The sequence below is a fragment of the Parasteatoda tepidariorum genome, chromosome 5, assembly GCF_982258835.1.
Source record: "Parasteatoda tepidariorum strain Cologne lab strain chromosome 5, Ptep-v5.0, whole genome shotgun sequence".
In the NCBI taxonomy this organism is placed as follows: domain Eukaryota; kingdom Metazoa; phylum Arthropoda; class Arachnida; order Araneae; family Theridiidae; genus Parasteatoda; species Parasteatoda tepidariorum.
The window spans coordinates 78018393-78032953 of record NC_141759.1 but is presented as its reverse complement, the minus strand read 5'-3'; the positions used below and the strand labels follow the sequence as shown (position 1 = coordinate 78032953).

Sequence of the window (14561 nt, the reverse complement as noted above, 5' to 3'; positions counted from 1 at the left end):
AACACATACTGCAATTTCGCTGTATGATACTGGTTATTATATGCAGAATATTGACTTCGAATTTCCTCATTTTAACGCCATTCAACACATTATTATATATATACATACATTGTCACCTAAGTGAATCTCTGTTGAATCAAAAGGCACGGTTCTTAGGTTCGGAAATATGTGGGAAACATAATTTTAGAAATGTTTACATTAACTAGAATTTTTTTTTTACTACATTATATATCACTATATAAAAAAAAAGGCTATTATTTTGTACCTTTAATGAATAGGGAAACTACATTATTTTATAAGAATTGAGTTCAAGTTAGTTTTCACATTTGCCATCCTACAACTCCTTGTTACCCAATTTGTGCCTTTAGGGGAGTGTCGGGTACCCCCGCCCACTGTCAATTTCATATGTATAGAATATTTTTTCAAGTCAATGGGCAATCGGACATTAATTGTTATATTAAAAAAAGATTATTTTCAAAGTTTCAAGTATATATGATAAAATATTTGTGATATACTCAAGTATTTGATATACTCAAGTAATACTCAAGTATTTGTGATAAAAATGATAAATGAGGTTTATCTATTGTCAATACATTGGTCATTTTCATTTACACCTGAAAAAACAGTCAAAAAACATAATTTTTGTAACTGAGCAGGGTTATCCGACACATTTTGAAAAGAGCTGAAAAACATGTTTTTTTAAATTTCTGTTTTTTAAAGTTTAATTATTCTTCTTGGTGTCTTGGGGTATTAATCCACTTTTAGATGCACCTGGATTTCAGCCCCCACCCCTCTAAGAAGCTGCAGCTATGATGGAGGAGATAATGATATAGGCTATAAAATTGCATTGCTATAAAATTGCATTGTTCTTGTAAAGAAAGGTACGATCCGGCGGCACAGACGATTAAGACTGTTTTTCGAAGACTCTTTGCGAATCTATGCCATTTTCATAACTGCTGTGAATTTTCAACAGTTACTCATGACTGTTAGATTAAGTTAAGCCTATCTTTAGCCAGCTCCTTCTGTGTTTATTCTAATAATGGCGAAAAGCCACAGTTTAGAGAAAATTAAAACGTTTGTGGTCTAATTTTGTAATATTTAGAAGCTGTAATTGAATTGGCCCAAATTGGCGCTCTTTTAAAAAGTTTAATAACTTTTAAAATATTTTAGTTATTTAATCGTTCTAAAGCCCAGATATAATTCTTAACAGCAAGATGGTATAGACAGTTTAAAAGTATGACTTCGCTTTAAGTGTAAGGCACTTCAACTACGGTTTTTTTTTTTTCTTTCTTGGCAAACTGTAATCCTGGTTGCTGATAAAATAACGAGCGTGAATACGCAGAAAAGTGCATGCTAAATCATGTGCGTGTGCTTGTTTGTGGTGCAGTGAAAGTTAGTGGGGTAACAACTGCAGATACTGTCCATGTCATGTGACCAGGATCAAAATTACGTGGTATTCCTACTATGGCCGGAAAAAAGAGAGAGTTCTGAAAATAAGGTTAGTTGCTTGACAATCATTGGGTGATGGTGATAATGTAAAGAAAGGTAAATACGATATAAAACAAAAGTAATTAACATATCTGCACCAAAAAATATTAGAAATAAAAATTAAAAAATATAACCGCTGCCAGTGTTGCTTGACTTCGGTGGTCAACCATAGAGTACTGAGAACCGAATCTTGCAATCATTGTGGCTTTAATGATGGTATTTGACAAAATTTCTCCATTACTGACATTCTTTCAGGGAGAGATAAAGATACTCTCTCTAACTTTGATATGACTTAGTCACTTGTACTTATATTCCGTTATTCCAGATGCGTTTTTGTTTATAAACAGATTCACGCTCTATTTTTATCTAAAAAAATTATAATGAAAAGAAAGTTCGCATTTCCTTCAAGTAAACGGCAAGCAGATGTTGGTACAAAACAAGGCGCCCTTCCTCTTTGAAAGCAGATGGTTGCTCCATAGAATATTTGCTGCAGAAGTTTTTAGGAAAAAGGGTGAAGTTCGCCCTGAACCCTGACAAAAATAGAGGGTGGCTGTAGAGTAATAACTGTAACCACTGCTGCGGAAGAGGGCTGATGTGGAAGGATTTTGAGAATTAAAGCGTCAGAGGCCTTCTGCTGGAAGGAAATATTACTTCCTCATATTTGTAACATCGACATCTGCTCAAGGATACATTTTGAAAGGAAAAAACAGACATGCATATAAATTTTGTGGGCATTATTTACCATTTTCATTCATTGTCTTTTATTTTATTCCTTAAAATTATGCATATTTCTTTCTATATTATTTTACAATTTCCCATTATTTGTACATGTTTTGAAATACATTTCAAAAGAAAAGAAAATTAATTTTTGTACGTAGATTTTCAAAATTTTTTCACACCAACAACAATTAAATTCAAAATTAAATCAATTTTAATTTTGCAAAAAGTTAAATTTCATTTATCCCACATATTTTAAGTTTTGGATATTAATTGGTAAAATTAAGAGCTTTTATTGTTATTTTTTTATTTATTCGTAAATTTAAAACAGTAAATAAAGAAGTAAATCGTTTTTAAAACAGCAGAGAGAGGTACTTTGAAACGTAAGTTATATTTGGCGTAATCACTATACTCTATAAAACTACAGATTTTTAATTTAAACGATATACTAGTTTCACGTTTAAAATTTTAAAATTACGATTTGAGGTTCAGAGTTTTTATTTTTTTTAAACAAATTTTAAAAGTTAAAAACTCTTTTTACACTCTTTAATGATTAAACAAATAAATGTTGAAAAAACAAGTAAAAAGGAAAATAAAGATTATGTTTAACTTGGCAAAATTAAATATACTACTTAATTCTTAGTCTAGAAAAAACTGAAATTAAATTTTGAAAAAAGAAATTTTTTTTTGACTGAATGCATCTCAACTTATATACCAAGAATTTGTAAATTTTTTTTTTTCAAAATTACATCTCGATGAAAAAAAATTCCTCGAAAATTGAAAGAGTTATAAAGTAGTTAGAAAAAGACTCGTATTCTTGAAATTGTGTTCTTTAATTACTTCACGGTCCCAAGTCAATGAACTTTTAAATTGGTTTGTTGATCAGAAACTCTCCTCCTGGCCTGTCGTAGCTGGACTTTCGTTAATTGGAACTTACTATCGTGTTAGCTGTTATATTATTTAATTTTAAAAACTGCCGACCCAATCCAGAATTTACGACTTTTAATGTTCAATTTTGAGAACCTTGTACTTTTGAACCCAACCCAGAAGAGGAGGAAACCATGGAAAACCTCCCACTGTTAGTTTGACGGCAAGGTGATTTTAACCCATAATCCGTCTACCACTGAGGATATTTTACACCAGGACTGTGATCGGTGAGAGGCGGGAGCAGATTCCATATCAACCAGTCAACGCTGGGATTCGAACCTGAGTCACCTCATTGGAAAGCTAATGCTTTATCACCTGGGGCACCGCTGCTCTAGTTGTTATCTTTTTTACTTCTTTTTTTAATATATATCCGTCGTAGAACAGCTGACCCAATTTTTGGGTTTACGACTACTAATGTTCAACTCCGTAGTCTTGTAATTTTGAACCAATCCAGTAGACAAGGAAACTCCTGGATCAGTACCTCCATAGGTCTTAATTTGTTACGGGAACATGGAGGACTTTGCGACTCGACAGAGTTAACGTGCATCAGTCACAGTTTACTACACGAGGAGTCTTCGGCCGGCTGGGATCGAACCCACGAACTCTCGGACAGGGGTTCAGTGCGCTAATTTACACACATGCAATATAGTTCAAATAATTTTATTGGCCTTATTCTCCATTCCTCGTCATTTCAATACTTCAAACTATCTATGCATATTCAATCCATATGCATACCCATGAAAAATATGTGCTTCAACCTTACCATTTCTGTATGTTTCAGTTTATATTTTCAAGTAAATGTTTTCAAATGTGGACCAATTGAATATTTTAGAAAACTTAGCTGAAGCTGTTTCCAGTTTAGGTTGTTTTGCCTGGGTATATGTCTATCGGTCATGAAAATTTTAGTGAGACTTATTCCAAAGTCGACGATTTTCGAATATTTTTCATCTAACTAATTCATACATGCAATTACTTAAATGAAACTGAAATTGAGAAATAGAAGACAGCTTTTTAAAAAAGAAATGGTAATTAACAGGAGCACTAAGAGAGATTTGTTCTTTAGATTTTTTGGCAACGGTAGAGACCCTGTTTCATTAAAAATATATTTATTCTAAAATTATTTGTAATCTAAAAAATTGTTGTTAATTATTAGTTAGATAACAAAAGGTTAGAGTAACACCCGCATACGTAATTCAGATACCAGCGCCACGCATCCCCCCCCCCTTGTCGAGTTTTGAAATTAAACTTTTGTCATGAAATTTTCTTTCCCATATGTTCCTTTACCGAATTTGATGTATTTCGATTGCTAGATTGCGCTACAGATAGTAGGTAAATTATGTACAGCTGGTTTATTATTAACCAACTCTGTTGTACCTCAGGGCAGAGATTTTAATTTAATTCAATACACTGGTATGTTAAAAAAAATGTAGGTATAAAAAATATTTTTAAGCTTAGTTTTCATCGTCACATTTGAAATATAGATTTTAAAAAAATCAAACCAGACATATTGTTGTTTCTTAATAAAATAAAAGGCACAAATTTTAGTTTATTTTTTATCGATATCTATAAAATTATATTTGTATATTAAGTAATAATCCGTTCATCTTTTGCAATTACTATAGAGTATCGATTTTAAAACCTTGGAGCAAACAATGTTTGAAATTTAAGCTTCATTAAATTCAAACGTAAATTTAACTTGTAATTGCACGTAAATACGATTTATGTTTTCTTCCCCGCAGACGATCTGTTTTGGTAGATTTTTTTTTAATAATGCGATTGGGAAACTGAAATAAAAGAAAATGGTATCTGCGGGGTTATTTCTCAGGCACCCTGCAAGTTCTAGAAAAAGAAGCCGAACCTATAAAACTATACTTGTATATCAGAAAGAAATTCTTTAAAAATATTTATTTCCTCCACGAAATCGTTCAAACTAACATAAATCATCTTATGGATTTTCAAACGACAACGAAGCACTGAAACTCAAACCTCCATTAAATAAATAAAAGTATAATTTTCCTTATGCCTCACACGCTGCCATATGAAGTTTATTATTTATTTTCAAACTTCACTTTTAAAATCGTTTGCACTGAAGCTTAGCTGAAAACTCTTAAAATCATTTACCTAAACTAATGTCTTCTGCAAGGAAACGAAAACGATTTCTTCTTCCTGCTTTCTTATACACACAGGTGTACCGACCAAGAGAGAACTATTATTACCTCTCAGGAAGGCTTTTTGCTGGGGGAACCTTTGGCACGATCAGTAATCCTTTCCTATAAAGCACTTACAGGATTGCAGTCTTCTAAGATGCGCAATCTTGCCCTGGCTCATTCTCAGAAATCTGAGAAGTAGATATAACATTAAAGAAAGAGTCAAATCTTCTTTTAGACACACTCTCCTGTTCTTCTTGAAGACGATCTTTGCTAGGTAACGATAATGAAAAAGCTTTTTGACCTTTGTTGTTGTACCGCCGCTAAAAAAGAAAATCGTTTGAGTCATGGAATAAAAGTTTAATGCGTAGAATTTAAAAAAAAAAAAAAGAAAATGGCGAATGTTTTGATATACTTAAAAGACTGTGAGTGAGCCTAGGAAAGTGGTGCTTGAGGAGAACACAGTGCCAAGAGGTGTATTTGATGCTATTAAACGTTAAATAAAAAAGTGCATAAATTTAAAATTTATAAAACACTCAACTCCATTTACCCTACACATTTTCAAATTCGTTATGGACTGGGATATTGGAATTTTTTTTTGTTGGAAAATTTAAAAGAATAATCTATTTTTAAATTTTTTGAGTACATTGTACATAGAGCTACTATGTATTCAACAAAGGTACACGCCAGAGTTGGGTATCGATTACTGAAATCGGTTACAACTGTAATTGATTACAGATTGCGGACAAATTTAAAAAAAAAAAAAATTATGTTAAAATTGCATGCCTTAAAATTCTAAATTTTTTCGGCTATTATTAAATAAAAGAATAAAAAATATTATAATAATAAATACTTTTTAAATTTATTATTAAATTATCTTTGGACAGACGAATTTTATAATTGTGTTCAAAATTTTTTCATTTCGCTTAAAAAGTTCCCGAAATATGGCGAAATACGGTTGAAATAAAACTAAATTTAAGGGTTTAAAGTTTTTACTGTTTTTCTGACCAAACTATTTGGACCATATTTCCAAAATTGCGGCTATCCCTCACGATTCTGGGTGTCAAAAATTCGAATCCGTCGAAAGGAAAAGGTATATTTATTCAGAGAAAGCACGTTTTTATATCTGATTTCGAAACTTAAAATAACGTTTGCACTTATTAATTATTATATCTGTTGTAACCGTCGTTGAACAGCCAACCCAATTTTTTGGGTTTGCGACGGTACTATTGTTCAACTCAGTAACCTTGTAGTTTTGAACCCAATCCAGAAGACAAGGAAACTCCTGGATCAAGTATTGGGAAACATTTGCCTTCGTGGAGGACTTTTCGATGGAACCAACCTTCATTTGCGTTACATGGAAAGGAAAATCACGAAAACCTCCCACAGTTAGCCTGATGGCAAGGGGACTTTAACCTATGATCCGTCTACCACTGAGGATATTTTACGTCGGACTGAGACCAGTGCTAGCGGGGTGCGACTTCGCATCGACCAGCCATCGTTGGGATTCGAACCTGGTTCACCCAATTGGAAGGCGAGAGCTCCATCCTCTGAGCCACCACGGTTCCAAGCACTTATTAATTAGCATATTTGAAGTCACCCTCTCGAATTATTAAGACTGAGCCCTAGAAAGTGCAGATCCGATCCTTTTTTTTTCCTGCAATGTACGTACTCTTTAGTTACATTCAGACGTACATACGTTGCACGTAAATGCGTACGAAATGTATCACTTTAGAATTATTGAAATTATATTATATAATCTAACCATACATACAATATACAATCGTCTGCACTTGTAATCGCATATTTTGATTCATGTAATCATATATTTTGATTACTTGTAATCATGATTTAGAGTAATTGATTACTGTAATCGAAAAATGTAATCGATTCCATTTCTGCCCAGCTCTGGTGCATGCATCACGCAGTTGGTTAAACTGAACACAAAACGTTACGTACACTGCAAAAAAATAAAATAAAAATCCTGAAACGTGTCTGAACATACCACAGCTATGATGTAGAACGTAAATTTGAAATGCTTTTGAATAATTTAGATGCCTCTTGTGAGGCTTATCTACCAACAATGTTAAATATTATCTATCAAAGGGTACTTCGATATGAATCAAGTTAACATATTTTATATACTAGTTAATTAGAATTTAATAGTGGTAGTGGTAGCTACGCTGCATTCTGAAACTAAATCGGCTTCAATGCTAGATAATATACTCAGAATACAGACAGAATATAGTCAGAAAATACTGATATACTTTATCGATAAACCTGGCTCACTGCAAAACAACTACAACTGTTTGAATAGCGTCGGACTATTTAATTAGCATATTATATCTCTACAAAATAAAATTGATATTGTATTTTTAAAAAAAAATTACATTTCTTTATTTTTTACATTTCCAAGAAATGCATCCACAATTTTTAGTCAGTTACAGCTTTATAGTCTTTTTTGCTTGAAAGAAAAGTTTTTGCAAGCTTTTAAAAAAAATTAACAACATTTTTTGCGAATTGCAGCAAAGAAAATTATTATTGTTCCAATCATTTTTGTTTAATTTATTTTTTACTTAATTTGTGCTCAGTGACTTTCCTCACAATATGGAAGAAACTTTAATAGCAACTTAAGTTTTTCTTTAAATAATTTTCGTAATTTTATCATTACAGCTGAAATCATTACAGCTATCATTACAGCTTACAATCGTTAACTCAGCTAATTTCAAAATCGATTATTTTCTCATAACAAAGATAATAATTATTTAAGCCAAAATATTATCATCGCTCGGTCAATTTCAGTAGAGTTTTAGTTTAACTTATTTGTCGTCATATTATTACTTCAATCCTAGTTGATTTTTTAATCTAAATTACTCAGCAAAAATTTCAAAGAAAATAATTATTTCTAACATAGCTAAGCCAATCAATGTACGCGATAGCAATTCAAATGAGGCATATTATAGCCATTTTCAAAACATCGTTGGCGATCTTTATTTTAGTTTATTTAGTTTAAACGCCATGCCAACCATCCACTCGAGGAAGTAGGATTAAATTAAAAGAGGAACATTAAACAAACATGCACAACGCCCTTAAACAAGTTCGAAAAAGAGGGTTGTACGTGGATTAAAAACAAATTTTGTTTACATCTGAATCAGTTCACACCATTCTTCACATTTAATGAATGATCAGAGTTCATGTATTGCTTGTCATCCCATTTTATTCTATTATGTGGGTTGAATTCATTATTCAAATTTAAAAAGTCGATTTAGTTTGGGCTCTAAATTTTAATTTTATGCATTAAAATCTAGATAGTAGTTTCACAAATAGATTGAATTCAAGTTAAAATCTAGAATATAGAAAGATGGTAGTTTTACGAACGTCGGTAAATTGAATTGAAAATCTATGATTTAGAATAGTATTTGTTTCACGAAGGTTGGTAAATTAAATGAATCGAATTAAATTAAAAAGTCGACATGGTCGATTTAGTTTGGGCTCTAAATTTTAATTTTATGCATTAAAATCTAGATAGTAGTTTCACAAATAGATTGAATTCAAGTTAAAATCTAGAATATAGAAAGATGGTAGTTTTACGAACGTCGGTAAATTGAATTGAAAATCTATGATTTAGAATAGTATTTGTTTCACGAAGGTTGGTAAATTAAATGAATCGAATTAAATTAAAAAGTCGACATGGTCGATTTAGTTTGGGCTCTAAATTTTAATTTTATGCATTAAAATCTAGATAGTAGTTTCACAAATAGATTGAATTCAAGTTAAAATCTAGAATATAGAAAGATGGTAGTTTTACGAACGTCGGTAAATTGAATTGAAAATCTATGATTTAGAATAGTATTTGTTTCACGAAGGTTGGTAAATTAAATGAATCGAATTAAATTAAAAAGTCGACATGGTCGATTTAGTTTGGGCTCTAAATTTTAATTTTATGCATTAAAATCTAGATAGTAGTTTCACAAATAGATTGAATTCAAGTTAAAATCTAGAATATAGAAAGATGGTAGTTTTACGAACGTCGGTAAATTGAATTGAAAATCTATGATTTAGAATAGTATTTGTTTCACGAAGGTTGGTAAATTAAATGAATCGAATTAAATTAAAAAGTCGACATGGTCGATTTAGTTTGGGCTCTAAATTTTAATTTTATGCATTAAAATCTAGATAGTAGTTTCACAAATAGATTGAATTCAAGTTAAAATCTAGAATATAGAAAGATGGTAGTTTTACGAACGTCGGTAAATTGAATTGAAAATCTATGATTTAGAATAATATTTGTTTTACGAAGGTTGGTAAATTAAATGAATCGAATTAAATTAAAAAGTCGACATGGTCGCTTTAGTTTGGGCTCTAAATTTTAATTTTATGCATTAAAATCTAGATAGTAGTTATACGATAGTAGTTTCACAAATAGATTGAATTCAAGTTAAAATCTAGAATATAGAAAGATGGTAGTTTTACGAACGTCGGTAAATTGAATTGAAAATCTATGATTTAGAATAATATTTGTTTTACGAAGGTTGGTAAATTAAATGAATCGAATTAAATTAAAAAGTCGACATGGTCGCTTTAGTTTGGGGTCTAAATTTTAATTTTATGCATTAAAATCTAGATAGTAGTTATACGATAGTAGTTTCACAAATAGATTGAATTCAAGTTAAAATCTAGAATATAGAAAGATGGTAGTTTTACGAACGTCGGTAAATTGAATTGAAAATCTATGATTTAGAATAATATTTGTTTTACGAAGGTTGGTAAATTAAATGAATCGAATTAAATTAAAAAGTCGACATGGTCGCTTTAGTTTAGGCTCTAAATTTTAATTTTATGCATTAAAATCTAGATAGTAGTTATACGATAGTAGTTTCACAAATAGATTGAATTCAAGTTAAAATCTAGAATATAGAAAGATGGTAGTTTTACGAACGTCGGTAAATTGAATTGAAAATCTATGATTTAGAATAATATTTGTTTTACGAAGGTTGGTAAATTAAATGAATCGAATTAAATTAAAAAGTCGACATGGTCGCTTTAGTTTGGGGTCTAAATTTTAATTTTATGCATTAAAATCTAGATAGTAGTTATACGATAGTAGTTTCACAAATAGATTGAATTCAAGTTAAAATCTAGAATATAGAAAGATGGTAGTTTTACGAACGTCGGTAAATTGAATTGAAAATCTATGATTTAGAATAGTATTTGTTTCACGAAGGTTGGTAAATTAAATGAATCGAATTAAATTAAAAAGTCGACATGGTCGATTTAGTTTGGGCTCTAAATTTTAATTTTATGCATTAAAATCTAGATAGTAGTTTCACAAATAGATTGAATTCAAGTTAAAATCTAGAATATAGAAAGATGGTAGTTTTACGAACGTCGGTAAATTGAATTGAAAATCTATGATTTAGAATAATATTTGTTTTACGAAGGTTGGTAAATTAAATGAATCGAATTAAATTAAAAAGTCGACATGGTCGCTTTAGTTTGGGCTCTAAATTTTAATTTTATGCATTAAAATCTAGATAGTAGTTATACGATAGTAGTTTCACAAATAGATTGAATTCAAGTTAAAATCTAGAATATAGAAAGATGGTAGTTTTACGAACGTCGGTAAATTGAATTATTATGCATTAAAATCTAGATAGTAGTTTCACAAATAGATTGAATTCAAGTTAAAATCTAGAATATAGAAAGATGGTAGTTTTACGAACGTCGGTAAATTGAATTGAAAATCTATGATTTAGAATAATATTTGTTTTACGAAGGTTGGTAAATTAAATGAATCGAATTAAATTAAAAAGTCGACATGGTCGCTTTAGTTTGGGCTCTAAATTTTAATTTTATGCATTAAAATCTAGATAGTAGTTATACGATAGTAGTTTCACAAATAGATTGAATTCAAGTTAAAATCTAGAATATAGAAAGATGGTAGTTTTACGAACGTCGGTAAATTGAATTGAAAATCTATGATTTAGAATAATATTTGTTTTACGAAGGTTGGTAAATTAAATGAATCGAATTAAATTAAAAAGTCGACATGGTCGCTTTAGTTTGGGGTCTAAATTTTAATTTTATGCATTAAAATCTAGATAGTAGTTATACGATAGTAGTTTCACAAATAGATTGAATTCAAGTTAAAATCTAGAATATAGAAAGATGGTAGTTTTACGAACGTCGGTAAATTGAATTGAAAATCTATGATTTAGAATAATATTTGTTTTACGAAGGTTGGTAAATTAAATGAATCGAATTAAATTAAAAAGTCGACATGGTCGCTTTAGTTTGGGGTCTAAATTTTAATTTTATGCATTAAAATCTAGATAGTAGTTATACGATAGTAGTTTCACAAATAGATTGAATTCAAGTTAAAATCTAGAATATAGAAAGATGGTAGTTTTACGAACGTCGGTAAATTGAATTGAAAATCTATGATTTAGAATAATATTTGTTTTACGAAGGTTGGTAAATTAAATGAATCGAATTAAATTAAAAAGTCGACATGGTCGATTTAGTTTGGGCTCTAAATTTTAATTTTATGCATTAATATCTAGATAGTAGTTATACGATAGTAGTTTTACAAATAGATTGAATTCAAGTTAAAATCTAGAATATAGAAAGATGGTAGTTTTACGAACGTCGGTAAATTGAATTGAAAATTTATGATTTAGAATAATATTTGTTTTACCAAAGTTGGTAAATTAAAGGAATCGAAATAGAAACTTAGAATTTATTTTTATTTTATATTTTATGACCGTCGTTTAACAGCTGACCCAATTTTGAGTTTACAACTACCAATGTTCAACTTCGTAACCTTGTAAGTTTGAACCCAATCCAGAAGACAAGGGGACTCCTGGATCAAGTATTAGGAAAAATTTATCTTCTTGGAGGACTTTTTTGATGGAACTAACTCGCATTTGCGTTGCAAGGAGGTGAAAACCACGAAAAACTCTGACGGCAAGGGACTTTGACGGACCTGATGGCAAGCACATACCCATGATCCGTCTACAACTGAGAAATTTTTACGCCAGCATTGTAGTCGGTGCAAAGCAGGTGCAGAAATCGTATCGACCAGCTATCTCTCGGATTCGAACCCGGGCCGCTTTATTGGTTGGAGAGAGCTCTATCCCCTGAGTCACAGCGACCGAATCTTGGAATATAGAACGATGGCAGTCATATGTAGGTCGGTTAATTGGAGAAAAAAAATTAAACTTCAAATCTATAATCTAAATATCTAATCATACCTAAATAACATTGTTTCTCAAACGTCGGCTCTCTGTCATTGTCATAGATAATTAATATCTGATTAATATTTGTCATATATAATTAATATCTGATTAATATTTGTCATATATAATTAATATCTGATTAAAATTTGTCATATATAATTAATATCTGATTAATATTTGTCATATATAATTAATATCTGATTAATATTTGTCAATATATAAGTTTTATTTATATTTAAGTAGGTTTCAGCTCAAAATATTTTTCATTGTAGAGAGTGTGCAAGTGATGAGAAACAAATTGGTCAAAAATTGTTTAAGCGCCAAAATTTTGTATATAGAAAAATTATGCCATTACTCCGAATATACTAACCTTATCACTTTTTATAATTTTATAACCGTCGTTAAACACCCGACCCAATTTTGGGTTTACGACTACTAATGTTCAACTCCGTAGCCTTGTAATTTTGAACCCAATCCAGAAGACAAGGAAACTCCTGGGGCAGTACCCCCCCAGAGGTTTGATTTGTTATGGGAGCATAGAGGACGTTGAGACTCGACAGATTTAACGTGCATCAGTCACCATTTACTACAGGGGGAGTCTTCGGCCGGCGGGGATCGAACCCACGAACTCTTGGACACGGAATCTTATCACTTCGCGATAATACGCTGAAATATTTTACCGGTCAATTAAGTAAATCAGGTTGAGAAACATGATTTAGAATATCGATAGTTAATCGAACGCCAATAAATTGAAAATTGTTGAATATTGGATAATGAGATAGTATTTCGCTCGTCGGTAAATTAGTGGGAGGAAGGTTTGTGCCATGAAAAACAACTAAAGAAAAATTAATGTTACTGGGGAAAAAAATTGTTTTAGTAAAATGTTGATATATGAATTTTAAAGGACTGAAACAGTTTTCAGTTAAAAACTAAGAAATTTTTCAGCATTCTTAATTCATATGAATTCCTTTTTAAATTTTGGGAAAACGAATAACAGAAAAATGAATTTAAGTTTTGTCTACTGATTAGTTTTTTAATGCACTATATGAACACACAATGACAAAAACATGCTAATCCGAAATGGGACATTAATTTTCAAAGACAGCGTCCTACAGTAAAGAGGTAAATTCTATGAATAAGTAATAAAAAGAACCCAAAATAGAAGCAAAAATCTTATTTATTCTCCATTTTTATGTAGAAAAAAAAATTAAAGCGTCTTTTATAAAACTATGCGATGAAAAGAGGAAACAAATAGTATACAGTCTTTCCCTTTAAAAAAATAAATCTCTGAAAACGATTATTTAACAATTTGATTTTATGATTTCCTTTCAAATATTAATGGATTAGTGAGTACCAGTCCATGAAAATAAATATTCTAAGTGAAACAGAGGCTATCCCACCCCTATAGAATTCGAAACACCTAATTTCCACCTCAATCACCCTGGAACCATTATTACCCCCCATTCAATCTGAGAAGGGCACGCGCCCCCTCGAATGTGTCCCACCGCGGCTGTTTTCATCATGGAAGCTTCCTTATTAATAAAAGGCATCTCTCCCCTTTCCTATTAAGTCCTACGTGCCCTATCAAGTGGTGTATAGAAAGCCCTAGCAACCCCCTTTCATTGCACGTGCTGCGTTTTACGTCAGACGATTTGTGGGAGGGGAGCACGTTGAATCGGATTTTGCCATTCTGGGTCCGATGACAGTGGAAAAGTGGGATGAGGAAAGATAACCTCTAAAAATGGAGAGGGGGGGTGGGCAGCTGCCTGCTATGAGGGTCCCTGGGAAACATTCGCCCCTGCTCCAAATTTTTCTGACTCATATTTTTTTTTTCTGGGGGATTGGCTTGCATTTTGCGCATGAACGCTAAAGAGAATGAAGTGAGCAGATGCGTTTTTTTTTTGGGGGGGGGGGAGACTGCAACATTTTAAGTTATGTATCTTGTCGGAAAAATAAAAAAATAAATTTTTTATTTTTTATTTTATTAGTATTCTCTTTCCTTTCCACAAATTCTCTCTGTTGGCTGTCGAGTCCCCCCCCCAAC

The 14561-nt window shown here is 31.3% G+C and overlaps 1 protein-coding gene across 1 annotated transcript in view; it reads right to left on the bottom strand.

The window, feature by feature from the left end:
- Window positions 1–5602, bottom strand: part of LOC107446343 (uncharacterized) — a 37010-nt gene extending 31408 nt beyond the window's left edge. The window contains exon 1 of the mRNA XM_043048345.3: window positions 5254–5602. The gene's annotated coding sequence lies outside the window, so the exon portion shown is untranslated. The remainder of the gene's footprint in view (window positions 1–5253) is intronic.
- Between the last annotated feature and the right edge of the window lie 8959 nt (window positions 5603–14561).